Source organism: Corvus moneduloides, chromosome 1, assembly GCF_009650955.1.
Source record: "Corvus moneduloides isolate bCorMon1 chromosome 1, bCorMon1.pri, whole genome shotgun sequence".
NCBI lineage: Eukaryota > Metazoa > Chordata > Aves > Passeriformes > Corvidae > Corvus > Corvus moneduloides.
The window spans coordinates 84,123,564-84,151,000 of NC_045476.1; the positions used below are offsets into that span (position 1 = coordinate 84,123,564).

The 27,437-nt window shown below is 34.3% G+C and overlaps 1 protein-coding gene across 5 annotated transcripts in view; it reads left to right on the top strand.

Annotated features, from left to right (window-relative positions):
• Positions 1-27,437, top strand: part of CDH18 (cadherin 18) — a 524,400-nt gene that overhangs the window by 206,665 nt on the left and 290,298 nt on the right. For 4 of the 5 annotated variants that reach the window (XM_032117631.1, XM_032117579.1, XM_032117622.1 and 1 more), the window contains one exon: positions 4,109-4,194. The gene's annotated coding sequence lies outside the window, so the exon portion shown is untranslated. Of the gene's footprint in view, positions 1-3,880; positions 3,958-4,108; positions 4,195-27,437 lie in introns of those variants that run through there. The other variant, XM_032117598.1, reaches the window with a different exon arrangement.

The following is a 27,437-nucleotide window of genomic DNA, read 5'->3' on the forward strand; positions in this document are numbered from 1 at the left end:
TTATTGATTTTAGATTATAGGTAAGCAATGGCTGAAGACTCGAAATGTAAGCTGAAGACTTTAGTCATTGTCTCTGTTGTCTGCAAGTTTGTTTTTTCTGTAGGTAATGACATGCCAAGATGTTTATGAGTTTTGATCTCTTTAGGAGCACCAAGAGAAAACTGAGGTTTTAAAGCTGTCTTCTCTTTTCTAATTTTTGTTAGCTTGGGGAAATCCTTTTCATCTGTGTACTGCAATAGAAACAGGTAGTAGCTAACAGTTCACATTCACAATGTTTAATCAAACTGAGCTTTAATGAAAGAGTAGATGACAGTATTAGCTTGCGGCTAGTAAGATCTCACCAAATCAAGATAATAAAAAAGTAGATAATTGCACTCCCAGTCTGATTAGCATTGCTATCTTCTGGATGTTTTGTTGTTTGGAGGGGCTTTTTTGTTTTGTAGACAGAAATTTATTATGAATTTATACAGTCTGTTTTTACTCATAGCATAGTTTCTATCTTAGATGCCATAACTTGACATTTCACATGACACAAGACATTGGAAAACTTGTAAAAGGAAGTATTTTCATTTTTGTTTTTATGAAACCTTTAAATGATGATTTACAAGAATACAGTCAGTACCACAATGACAGTTGAACTTATGTGTCTGTACTTCATAACACAACATAACTGACTCAGTTCTATATTTTTGTTGTTTTCTTTAAAAAAGAAAAAAAATCATTTTAGGGACAGATTGATCAGTTATTCTTTATTTTAACCTTGCACAAACTTGTGCACTCCAGCAATAAAATGACTGTAGAAAGGAAACCGAAAGCTGTCAGTTTGCAAGGGCAAAACCTTCCTGACAGTAAATATGGATCTTCAAACTTCAAGAGGGACTAGATTAAATCCAAGGGTTCCTTTCAATCTAGTGTCATTAAGAATAATTATATTTTTCTTTAAATGTTTGACTAACACAGATGCATGTGGTATTGAAGTTGTGTGTCTGAAAGCACAGTAGAGTAGAAAACATCAGTTTTCAAGGTTTTGAACAAATACATGAACACAAAGATGTTGACTTAGTGGGAGCCTTAAAAATACCCATACAGACAAACAACAACCAACCAAAATCAGGAGAAAATAAAATGGGAAAAAAAAATAGCAAATCGAAATAATTAGGCATTTTCTCAAGTCTCAGCAAACATCACAAAACCAATAAATCTGATGAAAAGATTCCAACTAATGTAACAATACAAAGATGTAAGGAATTCTGATACTAGAAACTACTTTTAAATGTGTGCTCTTGTTCCATGAAAAAACTATTTTGAATCATTTTACTTAATGTATTTAAATAATAAAAAGAAAGACGTTAAGTGTGAAGAGATCTACTTTGTTTCCATTTTTCACATAAATATTGATTAAAAGATACTTCCTTCAAGTGTTATTTTTTACCACTGTCACTCCATTATCTTGTTTTCAACATACCATGAAAATGTTCTAGCACTCAGATGAAAATAGACTTTGGATGAAAAGACATCAGTTAATCTTCAAACTTGCAAGTCTCGAAAATTGTTAACAAAATGATAAATAAGAAAAATTGCATGAGATTCCATTATATTGCCACCTGAAAAAGTAATACAAAACCTTCAAGTCATGGCCACTCTGACATAAAGATAGTTATAAATCAATATTTGTTTTAATGGTAGGAGTGTGATTATTTTAATTTTGCAAATCAGAAGTACACAGTTCCCTAGCTCTTAGAGAATCTTGAATGATAACATAACATATGACATTTCTTGGGTATTATTGTGAATGCTGGATGCCTTGTTTTACCTTCTGTATCATGCATTGGCTTTCATATTTTCAAATGCATGTGTGTGTGATTATGTATTTTGCTTTTGAGGAATACTGAAGTAAAAGACGTAGAAGCAGCTATCGACAGAAATTAGTTCCCTGACTTCTTTCTGACTAACTACATTGCTGGCTTGTGGGTACAAATGAGGCTCTGATTAACCCTTTTTAGTTGTTTTTCATTTCTGTTTTGGCTTTGTAGCTTTTATTACTTTCATCTAAATACTTCATTATTTTCTTCCGCGTATACCACAATCATCTTCCAAAGTTGATTTCACCTAGATTTATTATATACATATTCCCTTCATGCAAGCTGTCTTCTGTGTAGTTTTTATTTAAAATAACTTCTAACTTGTTTTATTTAAAATAACTTGGTACAGATAAATGAAATAATTTGAAGAAAGGAGTAACTCGCAGGATGATTAAGATAAAGAGTATTTTAAACTGAAACCGAGAAGCTCAATAAAAAGGAAGCTAAAAATGTAAATGGCAATTTGTTTTTTATTAAACAGGTCTGTTTAGGTCTGTTGTTTTCTTTTAAGTTAATAATAAAGTTGTCACAGAATCACAGACTGGTTTCTTCTTAATGAAAAAAATATTTTTGTAATAGTATTGATTTTTTTTCTCAAGAGTGTGATAACCCATGGTTTCTATTTCTAACTTAAATATATCAAAAAGTGCTTAAAATTGGTAAACCTTTTCTGAGAAAACATAAGGCATTCTAACGATGATAGTGACGTCAGTAGTTTGATTTCTCTCGATAGCGTCTGCTGCTTCTTCACTGCTTATATACTCCATGTGCATTTCTAAAAATGTGTAATGAGTGTTAAGATGCACCTAGGGTCTATGCCTCCTGAATTTTACATGGTTATTGAAATAAAGTAAAAACATAATAACCTTGCCTGGTTTTTGGTTTTTTTTAAATTCTCCTCAGTAAGTCAAAAATTATAATGGTATGCAGGAGTGGGAGGCATGGCAGTTAAATAGCTACTCTTGCTATGTTTTGCATAGAATCAGAATGTTAAACAGTGTGAAGGGACCTTAAAGATCATCAAGTCGCAACAACTCCCACTACACCAGGCTGCTCAAGGCCTTGTCCAACCAAACTTTGAACATTCCCAGTGTTGGGGCACCCACAACCTCCCTGGGAACCTGTTCCAGTGTCTCACCACTCTCACAGTAAAGAACTTCTTCCTAATATCTAACCTAAATTTCACCTCTTTCATTTTGTACCTGTTACCTCTTGTCCCATCACTACAGTTCCTGACAAGGAATCCCTCTCCAGCTTCCCTGTAGGGAAAGATACTGGAATGTTGCTGTGAGGTTTCCACATAATCTTCTCTTCTCCAGGATGAGCAGCCCCAACTTTCTCACCCTGCCTTCACAGGGGAGGTACTCCAGTCCTCTTATCAACTTGGTGGCCCTCTTCTAGACTTGATCCAACAATTCCATGTCCTTCATAAATTGGAAACACCAGAACTGCATGCAGTTCTGCAGGGGGTGTCTCACAAGAGCAGAGGAGGGGGTGAGAATCACCTCCTTCAATCTACTGGCCACACTCCTTTTGATGCAGCCTAGGATTCCATTGGCTTTCCGGGCTGTAAGCACAAATCTGACTGCCATGAATTTTCAAAAATTATGGATAATGGCTTAGCAACTTTGTTTGCCAGCTCCCTCAGGACCTGCAAATTAATCTCATTGGGTCCCATGGACTTGTGAACATTGAGGTTCCTTTGTCTCAAACCTGACCCTCTCCTACAGTGGGCTTAGGGTTTCCATTCTCCCAGTCCCTGCATTTACCATTCTTGACATGGGTGGTGTGGCAAGAACACTTGCAGTTGAAGATACATAAAGAACAATTCTTTCTGATATTGTTCTTTCTCTAGAATCTGAATGAGTACATTTTTCTAGACTCCTGAAATTTTGTGGTAAATGATCTCGATACATTTTATTTTAGGAATTTGTGAAATCATAGTTACATACACATCTGTTGAAAATCTGCTAAGGATTGCCTGATAGGATATTTTTATATAGTGTCCTATTTATGAGCTTCCTTGCTGATTACATTTTAAAAGAATGTCTCCCTGCACAGATGACATTCAGTTCTCTAATTTGCTTTTAAAAAGGTAATCCTTTTTAGAGATTTATTTGCTTAAGATAATGAGGCAGGATTACAGCAGAATTAACTGCAATGCTATTAAGTGTTGTTTTTTTTTCCCCCTTGGATCTAGCCTTATGCTTTCAGTTTGAAAATAAGCTGAGATTTATTTTTCCTAGGCTACAAAACAAATTCAAGACCAGAAGACAAAAAGGCAGCTGAGGTAGCAATTCTCCAGAAGAATTAAGACACCAGTGTCTTTGAGGTATGTTTGTTTTGGAAATGTTGTTAATTATTTATTAATCTTGCTGCTATGTGTGAGAGTAATGGTGAGTGCTTTTGAACATTAGTGACTATTACTCATCTTCAGATGTAGTTCCTTTGAAAGGAAACTCCTTTTTTTTTTTTTTTTTGATAAGTATGGGGAATTAGGTGTAAATATGCTTCTATTTTATCTGAAATTGTATTTCTGTCTAGAAATTTAGATATAGGCACCTGCAAAATAAAAAAAATCAGCAAGGTTCTATGTTCTTTCTGACTAAACAGTTACTGCTTTCTTTATGTGCTGTAGGTACTGAGAAAAATTTCCAAATAAGAATGTCCAGGAAAAAGCTGTAAAAAATTGTATGTGCAACACATATTACTATGTTTAAAATAGGTACAATAAATATTTCTATCAGATAGATGTTAAAGAGCATAGAAATAAATTATGAGTAACTCCATAAAGGAGACAATAGAAAGTCATCAGTAGGTAGAAACGGAAGATAAACTAAGGAATTCATCACTGCTTTTTCACAAGTCTAAAAATAGCCTATCTAACACTGTTGTTCAGTTACAAAATGTTTGAACTCAGTAAATTGGATTCTACTTTTGTAAATGTACCAGCAAAGCTTGCCGGGAACTAAGGAAATGGAGCTGATGCTAATTTCATTTTAGGTCTAGTTATCCCTTAGCATGTTCAGGACCTTAAACAGAGGAAATTATGGTCTTCATACATTCAAAAAGTGCTAGGGCCTGGAAAGGATTATTTCTATTACGTTTGGGAAATATATTTGTGTAGTTTAACTTTCCCGGAAGTTCTTCCTACCCTATTTTTCTCTTTCTTTCAACTGGATCTAGCCTTCTGCTTTCAGTTTGAAAATAAGCTGAGATTTATTTTTCCTAGGCTACAAAAAAAATTCAAACTTTCAAAGGATATTTTTTTTGTCTTAGATGAGATATTTTCTCACAACAGTAAAACCAAAATTCCTCTCTCTTTTATTACTTCAATCCACACCTGAAGTTTCCTTTTTGAAGAGGTATATTTCACCAACATAGACTGTTTTCTCTTCTACATTCCCATCAGATCTGTGTAATTTTGTTCATATTTGACCTGATAGAAGGAGCATGTAGAAGTTTGGCTAGTGACACAAACATCTCGTGGTTGTTAGGTTGTTAGGTACTGCAAGCCTATAGTGATGTACAGATTTTGTCCGAAAATAATTTTCTACTAAAAAAACAACCAGTAAACACAAACTCAGTTTCCTCCTCCCTCAAAGACTATATTTATTTCAGGTCTCTTTAAAAACCACATACCTGCTCAAGACTGTTGACCTCTAGGATTCTTTTCTTTTCCTTTGCTTTAGATGTTTAGATGTTCAATAACAGGTTTGAAGCCTTTGGAAATTAGAAGCTGAGTTCTGTACACTACCTTCGTATAATACCATTCACAGTGAATAGCTTCAGAATAATTTTTTTGCCTCCTAGCATTTGTAACCACAAACACCTCTCTTTTACTGTCAGTCTTTTTCCCTGGAGAAACAATATTTGAAGTATTGTAATATATGATAAGAGAGAAATCAGCAAATATTCACATATTTAGCCTATTATTCTCTTATCTGTCAGCATACCTACATTTTGTATTGGAGAAAGGAATTTAAAGCTGTTGAACTTTTGATGAGACTCTACACATCTGCCAGTGACATCTGGGAAAAATGTTTTTGGATAAATGAAAAATCTCCTCGGCCTTTTCCTGACTCCCATTAAGATACATACTTGTTCCTCAGGGCACAATTTGTCTTGCAGATTGTATTTGATTCATAGTCTAAGGATAGAAGCTCATGGTATTCATGTTAAATACATGTAGCTTTCAGAAGCATGGTAAGGCAATATTTTTATATTGAGTCATGAGAAAAATGTGTAAAAAAAATAGATCTCACTTTACTGGTTCTTGATGAAACAAGACACCAAGTAAAATATTTAATAATTTTAAATCAGTATGCTTTAGCTTCAGATGTATTTGTGACATTGATATATTTTTGTCTAGTCTGATTCCTCAGTGTTCCCATGCAGTGCTTGTTTTTACATAATTTTTAAGCCTTCATAAAATCCTCACTTTCTCTCAGTTATGGAGAAATAATTGTGAAACAGTGGACAAAAAATAACATATTATGAGGAAAAACAAAAGAAGCAAAACATGTCTGCCCTTTCTCATTCCATCTACCAGATTATTTAATTTTACTCAGTTTAGTATTTCTGTCATTTTAGATGGTTTCAGATGGACAGGTTACCATCTGATTTCATATGGATTTCAAGTGGATTATTTAATCTGCAGTTCAACATTTCTGACACTTTAAAGAATGGTGTTATAGTCAGGTTACCAAAGCGACTTCAAATTACTTGATTATAGTAGTTTCCATAGTAAACATAGTCCTTGGTGGCAGAGAAGACTGTAACTTTCCAACTTTCCCATGTGAGAGACGTTGTGTTGTATAATAATCAGAATAAGGCCGAGGTAGTTTTTGTAGCAAATAATTGGTAAATATATATATATATATATAATCTTTCTCTGAGACTTCATATTGAAGTTTAAAAAATGAGTTTATGGTTGTCTGAAGCTGTACTTTAAAATCTTCTCCTGGTGATGTAAGCCTTCTTGAGCAAGCAGTGCAAGGAACTACCAATAACGTTCATGCTTGTGCTTTCGAAAGAATCTGCCTTACTGACTTAATAAACCTTAATGAAATAAGTAAATGGAAACTTGCAAATGGCACAGAGGCTGTGTACCAGATGAGTGAAACTTCTGCTTGTAGCTTACGTATATATGTTATTTTGCTCCATGCCTAAGAGTCCAACTTAGATTTGTCTGTTCCAAACCCAGATATCTAATTTTGCTTCTCTGATTTAGAATGAAGTTACCTGATATTCCCAATGCTCTTATGCATATTTTGCCTTTTTATATGGTTATAAACATGTGTACAATTTTGCTAAGGTACTGAATGCATACTGTATGCTTTTGATGTAATTACCTTTTAAAATTACTATATGAAAATACATGGAGAAGCCTACATTTTCATGTCTGTGTGAAAGCCTAACTTGATAAATGCAGATGAAAGCTTCAGAGCTACCTTGTCACAGATGTGTATTTATGATGGGGCTGAAGGAACTCAGCCTTCTTGCAAGTGTTGCTAAATGCTGGCCTTACTTTTCAAGATATAAACCAAGAAATTAATTGCCTAAAGTAGTGTACTCTGAGTTAACATTGGATTTTAGCCTACTGCAAGACTAATTGGTATTTTACTTCTCTGAAAATTCAGAAATATCACTGAATGTTTTGAGTGTTTTTTGAAATGGAGTTGAAAAACATTTTAAAGCAGGAAGTTGACTGAAGCTTGCAAAAAACTGCAAACTTAAATTTTGAATATGTGAGGTTTTCAAGGTTTTCCACTCTGAAAGTAATTTAAAAATTGATATCATGCTGGAAAAAATTTCTTTCTCCCTTCAAAATAATTTTTGGTTTCAAAATCAGTATAAACTGATCTGTATTATTCTTATGTTTAAAATGATTTGATTTCATTTGAGATAATGATGTAAAAGGCAGAGAAATTAATCATAAATTTATCACGCCATATGTCTTGAAAAAAGAAAAAATATTTTAAGACCTTTTCAGATTGCTTATGTGGGTCATAAAATTTTATTAACTTGATTGTGTAACAACCACAATATGAAGGTGTTCTTGAAAAAATCATGAAAATAGTAGATATTCATCCATCTCATCCAAATATGTCAGAAGGATTTCAAGACAGATTTCTAAACACTTGTTCAAAACTTAGTGAGAAGTCAATCATTACTATGACTAGTCTGAACTAGAAGCTAGTTTATTTGGAACTTGTCTGCAGTTTTCTTTTGTGCAACCATTCTTGTTTAAAAGTACAACACCTTGGTATTTTGTGAAATCAATCGCAGCTTCAAGTAGCCTTCAAGTAGTGTGCTCCTTCTTGGAGTCATAAAGAATATCATTGAATATTCATCAGATTGCTTCCCTTTGTAAATTCAGTGGCACGTCCACTCTAGGACTAAAGCAGCAAAAGTGCAGGTGAGGATCACATGTGAAATATAACAGCATGAGAAATTAGGAAGAAGGGGAAGATTTAATTGTATTCATCGCTTCAGTTGAGGGAAGTAGCATAAGATTCCAACCTGAAATGGCCAGGATGCCAACCTTGCTGTGTAGAGGAGATGTACCTTCATGCAGAGGCAGTGGGGTGCAGCCTCACCACACTGAGGCTGAAGCAGCTGCCAAGGACAGCCGGTGGTGATCCAGAGTCCTGTCCTGGCATTTGGCAATGGGGCACTGCTTTGGCTGGACTCTGCTGCAGAGGCTGTACCCTTGGAAGCAGCTTGAGGGTGAAAGGCAGGCTTGTTTCTCACCTGCAAAGCATGCCTTAGGTGTGATCTGATCAGCAGGGGTCAGTTTGTATATAGGAGTTTGATTCTAATTGGCTACTTCTGGCACCTGATAATCTGCTGTCTGTGTTTTCACAGCCTTTGGTTTTAAGAATTTATTTATGATCTATTTTCTTTTATAATTTAATTTATTTAAAATTTATTTAAACAGATCCAAAAAGACACAGAAATTCAGACTTCTATTACCAGGGTTTTTTTTCACTTGACCTATATAACTCAAAGTGGTTATTTGTTTTTAGCTGCTCCAGTGAAATTGCAGGAAGTGAAAAAAACTACAGATATGTTGGGTTTTTTTTTTTTGTCTTTCAGAACACATGGGAGCTGCTTAGCAAATGCCACTAACAGCATTTGAATTCTAGGAAGTACAAATCCAAAAATGTCAGGTTTTACCCAAAATTTTACTATTTCTCTGTTCTAGTTTTATGGGTTTGCTAGCAACATGAACTACACTACAGCTAAATAGTGAAGTATAGCTCTTTCTATAAAATATGGATTAAGAAAGAATATCTCTTCCAATAGAAAGAGTAATTAGTTCTGTTTCTTACAGTGAAGTGAGTTTAATTCTAAAAGACATTGAAGTTGAAACAAAATAGTGTTTAAATTACCTGTAAGGTTGCCTGAAAAGGAATATGGGCTAGGTTTATTTTTTTGTAATACTCTAGGATTACAGTGTCCAGATTTGGCCCACGCTCCAGGGAATTTTTTCTATTTATTTTTAATGGATCAATTTTTGAACCCTGAAGCTGATCAGTCCCTGCTCTTGAGATAATGTTCCAGCCTTCTATAGATAGCACACAATTAACTTGAGGCAAAAGAGGGAAAACCAGAAAGGAAATATATACTATACACAGAGCATCTCTCTGCATTCTGTATTCTGTGTCAGTTTTAATGGGTCTGTAATTAGGTCACAGGACTGATTGATATCAGCACTTAGCTTTGTAGGTGACATCACCCTCTGCTTCATTACCTAATAGAGATTAAGATGTTGACACAGAAAATTCTGCTTCCTGGACTGGGAAAAGTAACTAATTAAACCAGTTGTAGACTTGACACTGTCTGAATTATTTACCAATACATCCACATATATTTATGTCCAAGTGGAGACTAATAGGAAGGAAGAACACAGAGTGCATGGGGAAACTGTGCAGGCATGCTTGCAGTTCATGTGTGTGAAGGAGTCCAATTTAAAGAAACAATTTTAGAACTAGTCTGGAACAGGACCCATTGTAAGTAAAAGGATGGTGCATTTAAAATTTTTAGGCAGAAAAACTAAGTGAAAATACTGGCAAGACACTTTGAGATTAAGAAGACAGATTTTATAATGCATGGTCAAATGCACAGAGATCTTGTCATGAGAGCAGTGAGTATCCAAAGAACGTGTGATTCAAAGAGATCATCAGAAAGAAAAAATGAGATGGGTGCCTTATATATATCTAAATAGAGAAAGCTCATAAATGCAGCAAAGGACACAGTTTAGAATGGTCCTTAATTTAAAAATATTTGCTGTGTTTCAAACTGAACATACAAGGATGTCTCTGTGTAAAACTGTAAAACACAGCAAGAACTTTTCACTCATGTTTATAAAATGTATTATGATTGAGGTGCTGTATGTTGCAGCTGAAAGAGGTGGTGCAATCATTAGTGCTTTTCATTATTTTGTTGCTAGGGAGTCTCTTCCTTTTTTTGATTTTTTTTTTATTTTTGGGACATAGTACTTACTTAACATTGATATAAATTTATAGGATGAAATATTTAAAACATAATTTTTGAGATTTTAGGAATTTTGTCATTAAGAATGAAAACTCAAGGAAGTATATTTTTCTTAACATTGTGTCTTAAGATATATTTGTGCTTGAGAGAGACTGCTGGCTGGTATAAGATTACCTTTACTCTTAAGAGGACTACAAGGAATAAGGTTAGACAAGGCTGTAAGAACTCACACCTGACCATACCAGCAGGCTGCAGCATGAAAATAAATGCCTGACTGTGAGAATAGAAGAAAATAAATGTGTAAAATTTTGTGATAGATGAGACTTATGCATTAGTTGAGTTTCAGAGATTTCTATTACAATTGTGAGTAGGAACCTTACTGATATCCTCCAAGAGTCCTCAGACATACATCTGCAAAAAGTAAAAATTGACTGTTATATATTTATATGCTTTCAAATAAATTATGAAACACTGTGTAAATATTATTTTGATGCTGTTTCATACATATAGGCTTTCATCTCCTATTTGCCATTTATAACTTTGGAGTGTCATGAAATGCACTGCCAATTTAATGCCTGTGTTAGTTTTGAAGTTGTTTCTGTTGAGAGGTCTTAGTGTCATGTTTGATGTAGAAAATAGTAGGGATGCCCTATGAAATTCTTCTACAGCATTGCTCCTGACAAAAAGAAAATCAAATATGCTGATTTAGAAGCACTAAGAATAGGCTTAATCCAAGTCTGAAAGCTCTAATCCAAAATTATACAGAAGCTGTAATGAACAAGATGAATGGATTACTGGCACCTGATCTGACAGGGGAAGAAGCAGAAATTAGATACGATGCATAGCTCAAAGATTTAAAACAAGTACCTGCATCCATTTGGTTGTTAAGGCTAGAGTCATTGGAATAATTTTTTCCAAAGTGCCTTCTTTTGTGCTCAACCCTAAAATAAGACTGAAATCTTTGTTAGTCTGTGGGTCTGTAATAGATCTGAATGCATCAAATCTCATAAGCTGCCATTTTCATCAAGTAGAGGGAAAGTAGAAATTAACTTAAGTAAACACCCATAATTCAAAAAATAGTATTTTCTAAAATTGCTTGTGTTTCTGTGCAATATATGTCTCTAGAATTCACTGTTATAATTTAAAAAAAAGTAGTGGATAATAACAACCCTTGACAGGTCATGTTACTAGTCATTAACCAGGGGTTTTATCTCATTTGCTTCCAGAGTTAAAATTGTGAGCAGAAATTGAGTTGTGAGTGAGAACACAGCTGCTGCCAAAAATTTCCAGCCATACAGTAGTTTGAATGGATAAAAGAGAGATAAAATTGATACTTCATACAGTCTAATGAGATGAATATAAATATTTGGACATTTCTCTTTTATGCTGTCTGTGAAGACATATTCACATGAAGAGCTCGATAGGTGTCATCATTAGTTCTATTCTTGTGGCTTTCAGCAGTATGCCGGATCACTTAAAAAAACCAAACCAAACCAAAACAAACAAAACAACAATAAAAAAATCTACCAAGAACAAAACCACCTCACCATCCCCAAACACAAAACAAAACAAATGAAAAAAAGTAACTTTCATATTTTACATCAATTTTTTAAAATATGTGGACAGGAGATTTCTCATTCTCTCACCTTCCTCCACTCATGAAGCACATGTATCAGCTCAGAGAAAAATCATTAATCTTTGACAACTACAAGTAAATATCTGCTGGTCTGCTCACGTAATCTTTTACTCTTCTGTTTTCAAACCTTTTATTCAGGACAACTTATACCAACAGTTCAGAAATAAATTAGGCGGTCAGTTACTTTTAGGTTTGCTGCAGTCTCGTACAGGTGTGTCTTTGTCTGTACATACTTGTCACTTTTTAAACCACTTTTTACAGCCATTTCCAATGTTTTTTTTAAAGGGATCCCAATGTTTTTTTCATCATTGCTGACTTTGGGCAGTATCAAGACAGCTCTCTGAAGATCAAGTCCCAACACAGAGTTTTAGTTTCTTACAAACTCTTAGTTTTTCTAGATTCTCCTTGACTGACAGACAACTGCAATGGTTGTGACTATTTCTCCATATTGTTTTTTCTATTTTTTTTTCTTATAAGGGTTTATCTTGAGATAAATATGTGACCCTTCAGGCTTTTCTTCTATCAAGTTTTTGTGTTGCCCATAGGTTAATTTGTCTCTCCTTGATGCAATGAAGAATTTTAAGTTGAAAAACTTATATGCCAAAATTTTCACTGAATATTTTAATAACTTTTTGTAATTGAATTAAAACATGAACAGTTTGTTTTATATTTTGTGTGCATAGCTGCAGTGAGGAGCTTTTTATTTTCATTCATGTCAAACTTTTTCAGAATACGTGGAGGATTTTAGTTCTTCGTGATTTAGATCCTAAAATTCCTCAAGGCATCTGAATTAAGAGACTTTGTGCATCCCTGCAATATATTGCAACAGTGAAATAATTATTGACACCTGGAAAGTAGAAGACAACTGCATAAATTTTAGCCCCTCTTTTTAGTCTCACTGAATTCAACTGGACCTCATGTTTCAATATAAGCAAGTGGATACACGAAGGTAATTTTTTTCGAAATCAGGCTTATACATCATCCAAATTTGAAAAAGAAATGCATTATGCCCGAAGGGTTTAATATCCTGTTCTGCCGTTGATAGACATGTATAATCCCTATTAAAAAGATTTATGCTGAACATTGGCAGCTGATATGATCCTGTAGTGTAAATCTGAATTGCTAAGTTTTACAATATATAATCATTCCTGGGATCTTTCCTAATGTGATGCAAAATTATTTTTTACTCTGAATTTTTACAGTAAATTAAAAAAATAAAATTAATGCAACTTATCAATGGGTAAAGCACACGTGTTTTATTTATTGTCCAAGATAATTTATACATCATCTTACAATTGTGACTGTTCTGGGGAAAAGGTTTGGGGAGACTGACTAGTCTTAATTTTCAAAAGTAATAAAGGAGTGAGTTTATAAAGCAAAAAGCACAGATAATGACAACACATTACTAGAAGTTTTAAAAATAGACATACAGGATTTATTAGAGAAACAGAAGGTCACTGGTGCAGATGAGGGTAGAATGTAAACCTTTTCAAGCAAGTGCCCACTCAAGGCTTTATATGCACATGACTTTGCTGTTGAAACATACCTAAACTCTTTCTGTAACCCAGCAAGCCTATGTTTTTAACACTATATAATTGACAGCTGACTGAACATTGCAGTTAAAGCATGTGAAAGGGGAAAAAAACCCATCCATCCCAGAAATCTTTCAGTAATGTATTAACTACTGTTTCCAAGTAACGTTGAACTAACACTTTTAAAGTGATGATATATTGCAGGTAAGTTTGTTTCCAGAGACTAATGGTTGAGAAAAAAGGGTCATTTATGTCTCCTTTTGCTTTTGTTGTTTTGTTTTTTTTTTCCTTTAGTTTGAGAACCTGCAGCTTGGTAGTATTCTAGGTACAATACAAAGTCCTTCCTAATCCCATTTCCCCACCCTGCAAATTGCAGAATGTTATTTGGTTTAGAAGGGATCAGAATTTGAAGGAAATTTGTCGCAATATATTTGTTTATATTAAATTAGAAGTGCATGGAATGTTATGTGCATAAAAATCTTCAACTTGAGAAATACAGCAGATATCTTGTACTGAAACCTTTTTGTTAGTATTTGTGTGTTTCAGGAAGTTTTTCTTTATAAGGTCATTGAGTTTAGAATTTGACAGTGAGTGTGATGTTTCATTCAACGAGATTTGAATTTTCTTTGCGTAATAAGTCAGGAGTGACTGTTTCGATCTTTGCTTTTTTTTTTTATGTTTGAAGACTGGGATGCCTATAAATTGCAATCAGAAAATGGTACAGAATTAAATAAATACCTTAAAAAAGATAAAACAAATCAAATTAGTTAAAGCTCTTGTATTCAGCAGCATTGATTCATTCTGTCTCATCTGAGGTATTTTGCATTTCTTAAACTCTGTCTTTTGCTATATTTACTGCTAAAGCAAGAAAAAGAGAAAATGGATGTGTACTAAGTACAGCCTCTGAATGTTAAATCAGCTTAGTGAAATCAATTACTTCTTAAAAATTCTGTGTTATTCTCTTGCAGGGGAGTTTTTCTAATTAAAATATAAGGTCCAGGCTTCCATTTCATGGAGCAAATTAAAATTATCCTTCCACATGATCTTCCTCAGGTGATCTGAAAATTCTCTGATGTGATACTTTTCAATTGCCTGTATAATTTACATTTTGTTACATTATATGATCAACGATCTATGGAACAAGAAATAACCTGGTCATAGTCGCATAGTCTGCCAAATACTAACAGCGTCGTTGTGTTTCTTCTTGATAGAGTGACTCTAGCAGTTCCAGAGGAAAAAGGTTTAAGCTTTGAACACTTATTGATCATCTTTGACGTCTACAGTTTTCAAGTGGTGCTAAGGTTAAATGAGAGTTCATTTATCCTCTATTTCACTTAGTAAGTGCTCTCATAATTAAATGCAGATCCATGTAATTTAGTGGTAGAAAGAGGAATTCATGAAGACTCCTGAGTAGGAAAAAGTGTTAACAGAACTGCAAAGGTTATAGAAATTTAGCCTTGGCTTAAGGTAAATTAAGCACAAAACACATTCCTGTAACATGAATGAGATTGCTTAAACTGTAACAGACAACAAAATTCAAAATTCATTTTCATCATCTGTGTACATCAATAGCAAAAGAAAACATGCATTTAATGAATCAATACAGTTCATATTGCTTTCATGCCCTGTGTAATGTATTTTCTTGTATTAGGTATAACAGTTAATATTATTGCAACACTAATGAAACTCTCATGGACTTTAGATTATTGCAAATTTTATTTTTTGAAGGAAAACTCTTAAAGTGAACAAAATTAAAAGATAATAGCTCAGTATCTCTGAAAAAACTGGTAGCCTTTATTACTTCTAGTGCCAAATTTTGCATTTAATCTAAACTGTCACTGTAAGAAAGTTTTAAAAATCAAGGGGCCACCAAGCTTTACCCTCAACTTCAATAGAGCTGAAATTCAACACAAATTTTAGGGTAATATTTTGGGTAATATAGTGATACAATAATAAAGAAACATGGAGAGGCTGTTTATTATCGTAAAGTTAAAAATATTTTGGTTTTGGTGTAAACATTTGCTTAGATACAGTTGCATGAGAGAAACATGGTTTTCACTCAACCCTTGAAAATATTTTCTTACTATTCCCTTAGCATTTTTCTCATTATGGCATTCAAACATATTTTGACAAAGAATTAATTCCTAAAATATCTGATGCTTCTCCTGTAAGGTGAAAAAGAAAGTTGAAAATCTGTAATAGAATTCTTCTTGAACTGATGTAAACTTTCTTTGTCAGTAATGCCAGTCTAAATCTAGGATACTTTTTTATCCTCTTCTTACATCTCAATTATCTATCCCTTCAGTTACCATTTTTTCTTGGTCATTTTCACATTGGTTCAAAAAAAACCCGCACTGAGTTAAATTTCATTTCTGTACTTGTTTTTTTTTTAAATTCTGCCAGATAATGAAAACTATTCCAAATCAAAGACAAGATATTTTCTTTCCTGACATTCCAAACTTTTCTCTGTTGTTTGGTCTGTAAGGCACCTTCCAGTTTGGATACATAACTCTCATTAGCAGGGTCCTTATACTTTTTTTCAGATAATTAATGAGGAATTTAATTAAAACATGACCTAGCATTCATCCCAGCAGCATTCAACAGACACGTCCTTTTGACAAGATACATTGCTGTTTTCGCTGCTCCACATTTTAAATATTAGCCAGTTTTCAAAGCAGTGATGAGCAGAGGTGGCAAATCCTATTATTAGGGACAAGTTATTGAATCCTAAAAATAATGAAAATTAAAAAGCTCTTCAGAAAGAAAATCCTACCTTTCTTTGAGAAATAGCCTTCTTAATAACTCAGGTTCAAAACAATGACATTTCATTTCTTGTATTAAGGAGAAAAGGAAGATTGAAGGCAAATATTAACTGACAAGCGCTTGTCATATTTTTCAAATAATTATGTTATCAAGGCCTAAATTTACATCTCTTCAATCTGAAGAACATTATGTGGTAGCATTGCTGGAAAATTTTGTGTAGAAGAAGTGCTAAAACATTGTTTCACTAGTTTCACCAGGTCCTTTAGTAATGTAACTACACTGGATAATGTCAACCTACTGCTTCAGGAGTTGTTATTATGCAAGGAATTCTCTCCCTATAATTTTATTTTACATTTGCTTTTGCCCAAATCTCTTGAGTCACAATAAAACATAGAAAGGGTAAGGAGGAGAAAAAAGTGTAGTAGAAAGTATAGAGCCAGGTCAACTAAGGCAGGTTTGCCTAGGGCTGTGTCTACTCAGGTTCTGAATCTCTCCAAGGATATTGATATTTCCAGATCTGTAAGAGTATTTAATAAACTCCACAGTGAACCTTTTTTTATTTCTTAGGTTTAAATATATTTTATTGTAATTTAATTTGTGTCCATTGTCTGCTGGCCTGTCACTCACCACAGAGATGAGCCAGGCTCTGTCTTCTTCACTGCCCTCTTCACCAGTATTTAGGTGCATTGACCACTAGAGCCTCCATTTAACTACTGATGTGTATTGTTCAAGGCACCCTTGATTGTCCACCTCTACAAAAGGGAGGGAGACACCAAAAAACCAAAAGTTTAATATGTGATTGTGCCCCTGTTGGAACAGCTGCTTTAGCACACTGGATAGCTCAAATGGTGATAATGCCTGTGTTCGGAAAATTTAACTAATCCTGAAATACTGGCATGAAAGATTCCATTAAACATTCAGAAACTTAGTGCATAAAATTGATCAGTGTGCTTATACTCTGATTTCTACACCTAAACATATATGTATATTAAAGCATGAGTTACCTCAGAACATGTCTGAGGAGATTATTTTTTAATCTTCTTCAGAAGCTATCTTCATCATATGTGGTGGATTTTTTCCTCTGTTACATGCTGGGAGACTTCAGGGAATTTTAAAATTGGCTTTCAGAGATCTTAATGAATGGCTGGACCTGTTGTAACATGTCTCATTAGAGCTGTACCTACTATGTGTTTCCAGAGCCAGCAGTCCCTTGTTTTAAGCAGAAATGATATAAATAAGGGTGATTTTAAGCATTTATATTTGGATAACAGACTGTTAATAAGCAGTCATTTGAATAAAAGATTGTAACATGCAGGAATGATAAAGTTCTCACTAACTACTGAGACACACTGCAGTAATAGGAAATACAATGCTAAATGTCAAGAAATGCTTCCCCAAAACAGGGGGTGCTATAGTGTGTGAAGCCCTATTATTTGGAAAGTAGAACACGTGGACAGATAACCTGTTTCATAGCACATTTGAAGCTCTTCAAAATGTTTTCAGAACTTGAATTTTATGGTATATTAGAAGCCTGCATTAATAACTTTATCCACAAAAATCCACACAAAAAAAATCCTAAGTGAAGATGACAAAGTGACAAGAGCAAAACATTGGAACCCTTACAAAAATGTGAATGATAATGCTGCATGGATCCCATTTTAGAGGTGCACTTGAACATCAGCTAGAGCACTAATTTACTTTCCTTTAGTGAATAAAATTGTGTAATAGAAGAGTAGTTGAAATACATCACTGTGAAGAATATCTAGCTCTTTACATCTTTTGTTGCAGTCTTTATTTTGGAGCTTCTAGTCTCTTTCATTCCAAAATAAAAGTTGAATTACATTTCTTTCTCCCTTAACACCTGTCTTAAGGTTTTGTGATTCACATTTCTGTCCTGTTAAAAAATGCCTATTTAGAAGATACTCTTCTGGTATCACTCTTCAGGAAATGTGCTGTGATGAGTGATGCAGCTAGAATTAAGTTTGGATTCTCCACTCGTGGAGAAACAAATTTCATGAGATTATAGAAGCTGGACCAGTTTCATAGCTGGACAAGATAAAGATTAGGCAGTAAGACTAGAAATTCTTTGGGTTTAGTTAAATTATATTTATTTGTGACAAAAAAAGTTTGTGTTCACAAGTGTATTTAGAAATGCTATCATTCTTCCCTCTTCATCTTGTTTCTAAAATAAGTAGGTCATTATCTTAATTATAAGGTCTAAACAGCAATTTCCTTATGAAATACAAAGTTAATGATAGTAACTACAATATAATCTCTCTATTTATATTCAGTGACATAACCCACCAGTCTGGGTTGAAGATATTTCAAGTCAACAGCAATGCTGGTCTCAGTGTTTATGTTTTCTATTTCCTCTGCCTTGAATATTTGAAATATATGATTGCTTAGAGTTATATTTCTTTTTTTTTTTCCCCAGATGTTCTTCCAACAATCAGCATATTTGTTCTAATTGTATGAGTGTTTGTTCTGAGAACTAATTTGATCTCAAGTAGTTCACTTATGTGTGCAAAGCTGTGCCATCTTTGCACCACATGATATGTAGTGAATGGTAGATGAGGAGAATGGAAATAATGGCTCAGTTATGTTTTTCATCTGCAGTGTCTGAGCTTTATTGCATCTCATTAGAGTCTCCTTAAAATGCTAGTTCAAATGCACCATAGCAGTGGCTGATAACTGTGTTATCAAAACACAGATAAAAAGAAAAAAATAGGTTCACATACGTATTCTTAAGCATTTTGAAATATATTTATTTCATATTATAAAACTGGCTAATGGAAATAGGAGGAGTTTGCCATTATCATAAACTCAAGTTGTCCTCCTCACCAAAGCATAGTGGACTACTTGAGGTGAGTGTTCTTTAGGAAGGCTGCAAGGGCCCAGTCATGTCCCTGCACCAGCAAAGCACTGCAGGTGCTACCAGTCTTTCCCTCTTGCACTCTAGAAATCACAGAGACTGATAACTCTTAAAGTGGGTCTTCCCAGTATCCGTTTGCCATGTTCACTTGGCTTTCACACACTTAGTCTTCACTGATAAGTAACATAGCGAGGAAGCTATATAGCTTACTACATATGTTACTTTGATAAAAAAAAAAAACCACATACTAGTTTATACTGGAGTTATGACAACAATTTGATCATTATTCCTGAGGGAAAATATTAAATGAAAGAGCAGCAAATTTGAGGGCTGAACTTTCATTCAAACCAGACTATGTCTGTTGACAATGGGTTTCTTAGAATTTTGTTTTGTTTTGTTTGAGGTCTTTGTTTCTTTGTTTCTTTGTTTCGGGTACCTCTATAGGTGAATTGTTACTGTCCGTATAACTTTTCCCAACTCAAGCACAGTTCGTGTTCCACTGGTATTATAGCAATGATTATTGGGAATCATTTCTGAGAACAGAACTACCTAATATTGGTCCCTCTCTGTTCTGCTCTGTACTGGTGCGGCCTCCCCTTGAGTCCTGTGTTCAGTTTTGGGTGCCACAATACAAAAATGGCATTAAGCTATTAGGGAGGAGGACAACAAGGATGGTGAAGAGCTTGGAGGGGAAGCCAAACAAGGAGTGGCTGAGGTCACTTGGTCTGCTCAGCCTGGAGAAGACAAGACTGAGAGGAGACTTCATTGTGGTCTTCAACATCAAAGAAGCAGAGGGGCAGGTACCGATCCCTTCACTCCTGTGACCAGTGACAGGACTCGAGGAAACAGCATGAAACTGAGTTGGAGGAGGTTTAGGTCAGGTGTCAGGAAAAAGTTTTTCACCCGGAGATGGCTGGGCACTGGAACAGACTCCCCAGGAAAGTGGTCACAGCACCAAGCCTGACACAGTTCAAGCCGTTTTGGATAATGCTCTCAGGCACATGATGTGATTTCTGGGGTGTCCTGTGCAGGGCCAGGAGTTGGACTCGATCCTTGTGGATCCCTTCCAATTCACCAGATTCTATTGTTAATTCAAAAAACATTAATTCTGGATGATGAGCTAAATTTAAAGGAGTTATGGGCTGATTTTATGTAAGATGGTGGCACATTTTAAGGAAGGGTAATGAAATGGGGCCAACTCATATAATGTGGTGCAGCAGAATCATTCCTGAGTCAACAGTACTAGTTCATGCAAGATTTTAATTCTTTCTTGGTGTTTTATGATCCATAAGAGGGGAAAAAAAAAATTGAAGAAACATATATGAGAACCTAGATTCCAGTTATATTGTAATTTTAGGAGTCCTCTCAATGGATATTGTATCTGACAAAATATTGAAACAAAAAATGTTTTCCTTAGATGTGCAGTATTTATTACAAGTATGTGAGTTGCCCTCTTTGCTTCATATATTTACATTTCACAGGCTTCAGAATAGTTTTATGACTTGGTTTGTGCACAACATTGGTAAATAATATAATGAGAAATGTTATCAGTAAATAATTAACCAAACCTAAAAGTTAAAGCTGAAGCTTATTAATCAGTCACACTAGGATATGATCCACTTCTCTATTTAGTGGCAGGTGAGATTACAGGCAATACTTTTCTCCTCTGAATCTAGTGGGTTTCAGTGTTATTATACCTTCTACTCTGAAATGTGTGGCTCATTGACAGCCTGCGCTGAAATCTGTTTTCACAATATCTGCAGTATTATTTTGTTAACCAAGCTCTTACCCATTGTGACTAAAAGATCACATTCCCATTACGTGGAAAAATTATTTTACCATTACCTCCTACTAACCTTCTGCCCAGACCTCACTTTTGAAAAATTTGTTTTTACCAGAGATGAGACCTAGAAAATGTGTAAAAGCATCTGTCTGCCTTAGGCGATAAACACAGTGGATGTATATAAGTAGTAAATTAGTTGGAAATAAAGAATTTCTCTTGATAGTTCTCATACTTAAATTGTATTCTACCAATAATTTGCCAAATTAAGTCAAATTAAGACAAAGGATATAATCTATTAGCTGGTATAGCCTCATTTGCTTCTCTATTAGCACACTTTTTCAGCTTGCGTTGACTCTTCACATAGGATATATGAGATGGCATGAAGAGATACAGTAGCTAAAATTATAGAACTCAGATGTCACACCCTTATTTTGCAAAGGGTGCAGTTTGCCTAATCTTACCTTAGAATCATAGAATCATGGAATTGTTTAGATTGGAAAAGAGCTCTAAGATCAAGCCCAGCCATTAACCCAGCACTACCAAGTTCATCACTAGCTAGGTCCCTGAGTGCCACATCTATGTATCTTTGAAATACCTCCAGGGATGGTGACTACACCACTTCCCTGGGCAGCCTGTTCCAGTACTTGACAACCCTTTTGGGAAGAAATTTTTCCTAATGTCCAATCTACACGACCCTTGGTGAAACCTGAGCCTGTTTCATCTTGTCCTATCACTTGTTACTTTTGAGAAGAGACTGACATCCTTCTTATTACAAGTTATTTCCAAGTGGCCTGAATTTTCAGGCCGTCATCATATTTTAAAAGACATAAAGCTAAAGAAAAGTAAAGAAATAATCAGCAGTGTTTTGAAAATTCTTTTAAAATCAACTTTGAGATCCTAGACAAAGTTGATTTTTTGTGAATATTAGACTGAGTGATTTACCCAGGAATTTCTAACGCGTCATCCTTGGTAAAGCAAGTGTATACAAATTCCTCTAAATGCAAAATTAATTTATGCAGTCAGAATTCTTTACTACATGATATACAAACAAAAAAGAAATTAATACAATTGTAGAGGTAAAACCAGATTTTGGGCTTCCTAATAGTCTTTGTAGATCCCTTTTAATAATTTGACTTACTTTAAGAGGATGGCTGTCACTGCAAATATCCCAGGTATGCAACCACCAGGTTGCATATGAGCTATGCAAATATTAGAAAGTCATGTTTTGAGGTCCTAGTAGCACTTGCATGCTTCTTAAAGCTTTAAATATAGTCTACTGCTTATTATTGTTATGGGATCTTATTTTGTAGCTGATGCAGAAAACACTTTGTGTTATAATCACCACATGGAACTCTCACTTTCATGTGAGCTTGATTGAATACAGTCACTATATGCTTATGGAGCAGCAACTATTTTCTTTCTAATGTATGCCTGCTGTATGTCAAGTTAGTCATAACAGATAATCAGATAATTGAATTACTCTTACTTCTGCAGCTTCCAAGCAGTAGCATGCAAACTACACAAGCATATTTTAATAATGTATTTTAAATGCAATTAAGTATTGAACTTATAAACATAAAAAAAGTGTTTTGTAATATTGAGTGACTGTAAAATTTTGGTTCTTTGTTTTTTTTTTTTTTAATTCTATGTAAAGAAGCTAGAGTAAATTAGCTGTACTACATGCAGTACATCTAGAAAAATCTCTATTGTTTACCTACTTGGCTTTTGACCTGAAAGATTTATTTTTGCATTTTAACAACTCAATGACCTTTGTGGAAGTTGTTGGAATGTGATTTAAAAGCAAAATCAAACTTATAGGTGTGCTTTGGCTTTCTTAATGGATAAAATTTTTAATGACCACTTTTTGATTTAGTCTATTGATATGCAAAGCAACTTTTAAAACTTCGTCTTTTTAAAGCATAAACTTCATATGGACTTGGGAGCCTATTTCTGCATTTGAAAAATAAGAGGCACAGGTAGGATAGGGGTGTGGTAAAGTACTGAACAAGTTGTCCAAACCACTTTGGACCCTGAGATCCATGGCTTTCTGCCCAAATGGATTACCTCCGCTCGAAAACAAAGTCTCTAAGTTGTAACATTTTTATATTATGACTTTATATGCATACATGATGTAAGTATACACAGAAGACACATGTATATATGTGTATGTGTATGTGTGTGCATGTACATGCATTTATATATGTAGAAATATATAGTGGATATGTCAATTGTAGTGATAGAAATTTAGAAAAACTGAGAACTAAGCTCAGGGGTCTTAAGTTTTCACCTAGAGACATTTTCTTTTATCATCTCCTCCATACAAAGCAATTTTATTTATCTCCAGCAAGGGCCCTCCCCCATTAACTGCAGCTGCTGTTTGTTTCAGTGTTACTCTACTTCAGTACTTTTTGCCCCTGTGTCAATCTATGCCCAAAGAAGATTAAATTATTTGGTGTAATACTTGAAATCCAATCTCCGTGTCAGGGCTCTTCTGTAGTTCTGGGGCTTGGGACTTTCATCACCAGGATTGCTCCTAGGAGCTGAGTGGCATATTTAATATTTTGAAATTTGTTAGTATCACTTTGAACCTTTTGAGAGCTTACTCTCCTTAGTGAGACGCTAGTTTTCTTGTCTGAAAATTTTAGAATACCTTAAGGGTTGTGATTTGCAAGTAAAGTGTGAGCAGAAAATGAGTCTTGATCACCTTAGTTTCATTGGTTTGGAAATGTGTATATTAACCAGTGTATGGGAAATAGAGAGAAGACATAAAGGTTTCTATCCTTTATTCCTTAATCTCAGTACAGCTCCTTGATATGCAATGCGTCAAATTATATTTGGTCTTTGAATACAAATATTTCTAGCAGTTTCAGCACAGCAAGTTAAAAGTGTGACATGGAGTACTCTTGAGATTATGCCTGTGATAGACAGAGGGTTTTTTTCCTAATCTAAACATGATTCAATTCATAATTACCTTTAGGGTACATATCAACTCATGACATTCAATCTTGCCATTTGTCTAGTGTTTTATTCCCCAGAAATCTGCCTTTCAGATGATAGTTGTTTTTATTTGAAGTATGCAGCTGGATGATACAGTGTGTTTATCTACGATTACAGAAGTCTGTTTATGTTTTGAAAGTTTTCTAATGTTTGTGTCAACTTACAAGAAGTTTAAGAAATATTGAAATTTTTAAATTATAGAAATAGGTGACATATTTACGTCCATTTTTAAAGTATATTCATTTTATCATTGTTGCTGAATTTCTTGTACAATATACAGCTGTGTCCTTCAGCTTGCTTTTCTGAACAAAGTTTGAGTTCATCAGCAGGAGTTAATAATTTTACAGATACAAAAAGCATTGAATTGTCAACGGTTAAGACAACTACCCAAATTATAGGCAGTACATGTCACCACACAATTTTAAATTTATGAAAGCACTCATCAAGAGCTGCTCTAGAGTTATTAATTATTCTGAATCCACATTAGTGTTTGTTAAACAGAGTTTTCTTTGTGGGCTTGTTTGTGGGGTTTGCGGTTTTTTGGCATTCAAATGAATGCAAATGTGAACCATTAATTAAAGTTCTTACTTGCTCATTTTTATATGATCTATGAATGTTATAATACCAATTAAATATTGCCAGTTGTCTACAGCAATAAGACTTTAGAGTAGTATCTATAAACCGAAAATAAATTTTTTTTGGCTATGTTTCTCCTTTAAATTATGGTCATCAATACTTTTTAAATTGTATGATAAGGAGTTACATAGGTACTCAGAGACAAAAAATAAATGGGGATCCATCCTATAAAAATTAAAGTTAAAAGCTGTTAATTAAAACTGAATCTAAACCATTATGTAGGGAGGCTGCAGTCTAATAAATTATATGATTAAAATGTGTTTGTGAAGAACTGAATCTAACTTCCCTTTGGTGTTTTATTTGAAAACTGGCTTTCATTTTTCTTGCTTCAATGAAAGATATGATTTTAATGTGGCTTGCTGAACAACTTGAACAACTATTTTCAACAGTAAATTTCAAACTTTATCTATGGGACTTGGTATCTTTCTCAGGGGAAAATTAAAAATATCTGAATGTCCCCTGGGAAAAATAATATTTCTACTTTGACAAGCGAAAGGGTCCACAATACACAAGATGGCACTGTTTCACTTGTGAAAATGCCTATTTTTCACAAATAACTGTGAAAATAACCTGATATGAGAGTGCAGAGGGTTTTATATTTATGTATAATTGCAGTGAAAACAAGAAGTTTGCATAGTTGGATAAGTTGGGTTTTTTTTTAATTATTGACCAGCCAAAATATATAGATGCAACACTGTGTAACTGTGGCAAGCGAAAATGCCTCCAAAGTTACTGTTGACAAAACTGAATGATTCAGGAACTGGAAACCAGATATGAACTGAAATTCTCTGTGACTTATTCTTCTGCTTCTAAGAATTCTGGAGAATTTGGAATTCATCTTTCAAATGGTTATCTTCCACTGAATCTTCTTTGATCTCCTCTGACATGCATAACGAGCATACCATCCCAGTTTCTGAATTCTTCTTTTGAGGTTAGCTTATAAAGAGCAAAAGGTATGTGCTAAATAAATAAGAATTTCATGTTGTGTAGAGGACTTAATTTTTTAATTGAGTCTTGAATTCTAATGTAGTTTTTAACTTGTCATTGGAAAAAAAAAGTCATAAAAGTATATAGACATATATGTAGGCATTTTTGATCTTAGGCAATACTCGCATGTTCAGTTTTTGTGAAAACCCAGTTACATCTATTAATGTCCGAAGCACAATATAGTAAGATAATTCTTAATATTTCTTATTTCTCCAGGACTCATTAAATAAATTGACACTGTTTACTTATTATATTATTCTTCTCAGGGGAAGAGTAGAAAATCTGCAAACCTTCAACGAGGCTAGATGCAGTAGCTGAAATAACATTTCATCATTTCAGTCTCAGATGTCTAAATTTAAGTATATGTGTACTGATGGGTTGGTAACCCTTGATCTTTTCATAGAGAGGGAATTTTTTTGTTCTTAAGTAAATACCAGAATTCAGTTCTCTCTAATTTTAGATAATTTTTTCAAGGTAGACATCAGGTTACTTTTCACAGATTTAAGCTCCATTTAAAGACCTTCAGAAGTCAGTCAAGGAAGGCACCATTCTTACCATTCTTACCATTCTGTACATTTTTGTAAGGGTTAAAGAAAATCACTCTGAAATTTAAGAGGTTTACATACGTTCAATCTGAAATTACACCTGCTGTTTATTTGCAAAATGTCTGTGGGAATGTGTTTGAAGCAGGTCTGTCTTTAAGAACTGTCACTTTTTGCTTTGCATCACTGAGCAATTTCAACATTATTCCCCTCTAGAGAAGAATAAACTGGAAGATGCTCCCTGGAAGCACATGGCCCCATATTTTGTAGCTGTTTTGTGGTACTTCATTACAGGATGAGATTAGAAGTAGATGCCATGAAAAATGTACATTGTGGTTATAGGGTCCACAACACTGATAGCTTCCCTCTGTAGTCTGTTTCTATTCCACTTTCTAATGTCGCCAGTATTTGTAGCTGTTGCTACTGTACCCTCCAAGCAGGAGGGCTTAGAACTTAATTAAGAATGTAGCATGCAGTCTGTAAACGAAGCTGCAAACTCTCAAAAGCTGACTATTTCCTTTTTATAACACTTGTGGGTTTCATTGGCCTGAATATCCACGTTGTTTCCTTGCCATAGCCACCCTATTGCTAAATTGCTGTAGAAAATGGTTCTGATTTATAGACCTCAAAGTGCTTTATAATCACAATGTATGTGTAATTTGAGATAGTTTTATTCCTGTTTCCTGGATACAGGAATTTGGGCATGATAAGACATTGTGCTTTAAGCAACAAGACAGTGATGTAGTTTTGCAGAAGGACCACTTGTGGTAACGACATTTTTTAGACCTTGACTATCTCCTGATGATGAGGGACATTGTGCAAATGCATCATAATAAATTGGTCAGGACCAAGTGTCTCTGGATTTGCCTATTTATTTAACCATTTCATATCAAAACCTAAAAGGCTTGTGTACTTCTTCATGTAAATGTCTTTGGAGTGATTAACTGTATTTTGATACTTCTGCTCAATAACAAATTAGTTGTAATCCTCAACTAGAAATGCATATGTCTGTCCTACAGTGAAAGTGACCCTCTTTTATGTAATCACTTAAAAAAGGTTTTAATCAAGAATAATAACAAGCAGCTCGGTTAGTCTTCTGCATTAAATAAAATAGCAACAAAATCTTCAACCATTTTTATGTAGAAAAATTGTCTAGAGACTAATTTCGAACTAAAAAAATTACTTGTTCTATTCATTTTAATTTGCTTGCAAATATTGCTTTTATGTTGTTCTCTTCAAAGCATAATTGTGGTATAAATTTGCAACTAGGAAGTTTATACTGTAAGTGATAATTGTTCATTTGCTAGAAAATAAAAATGTATTTT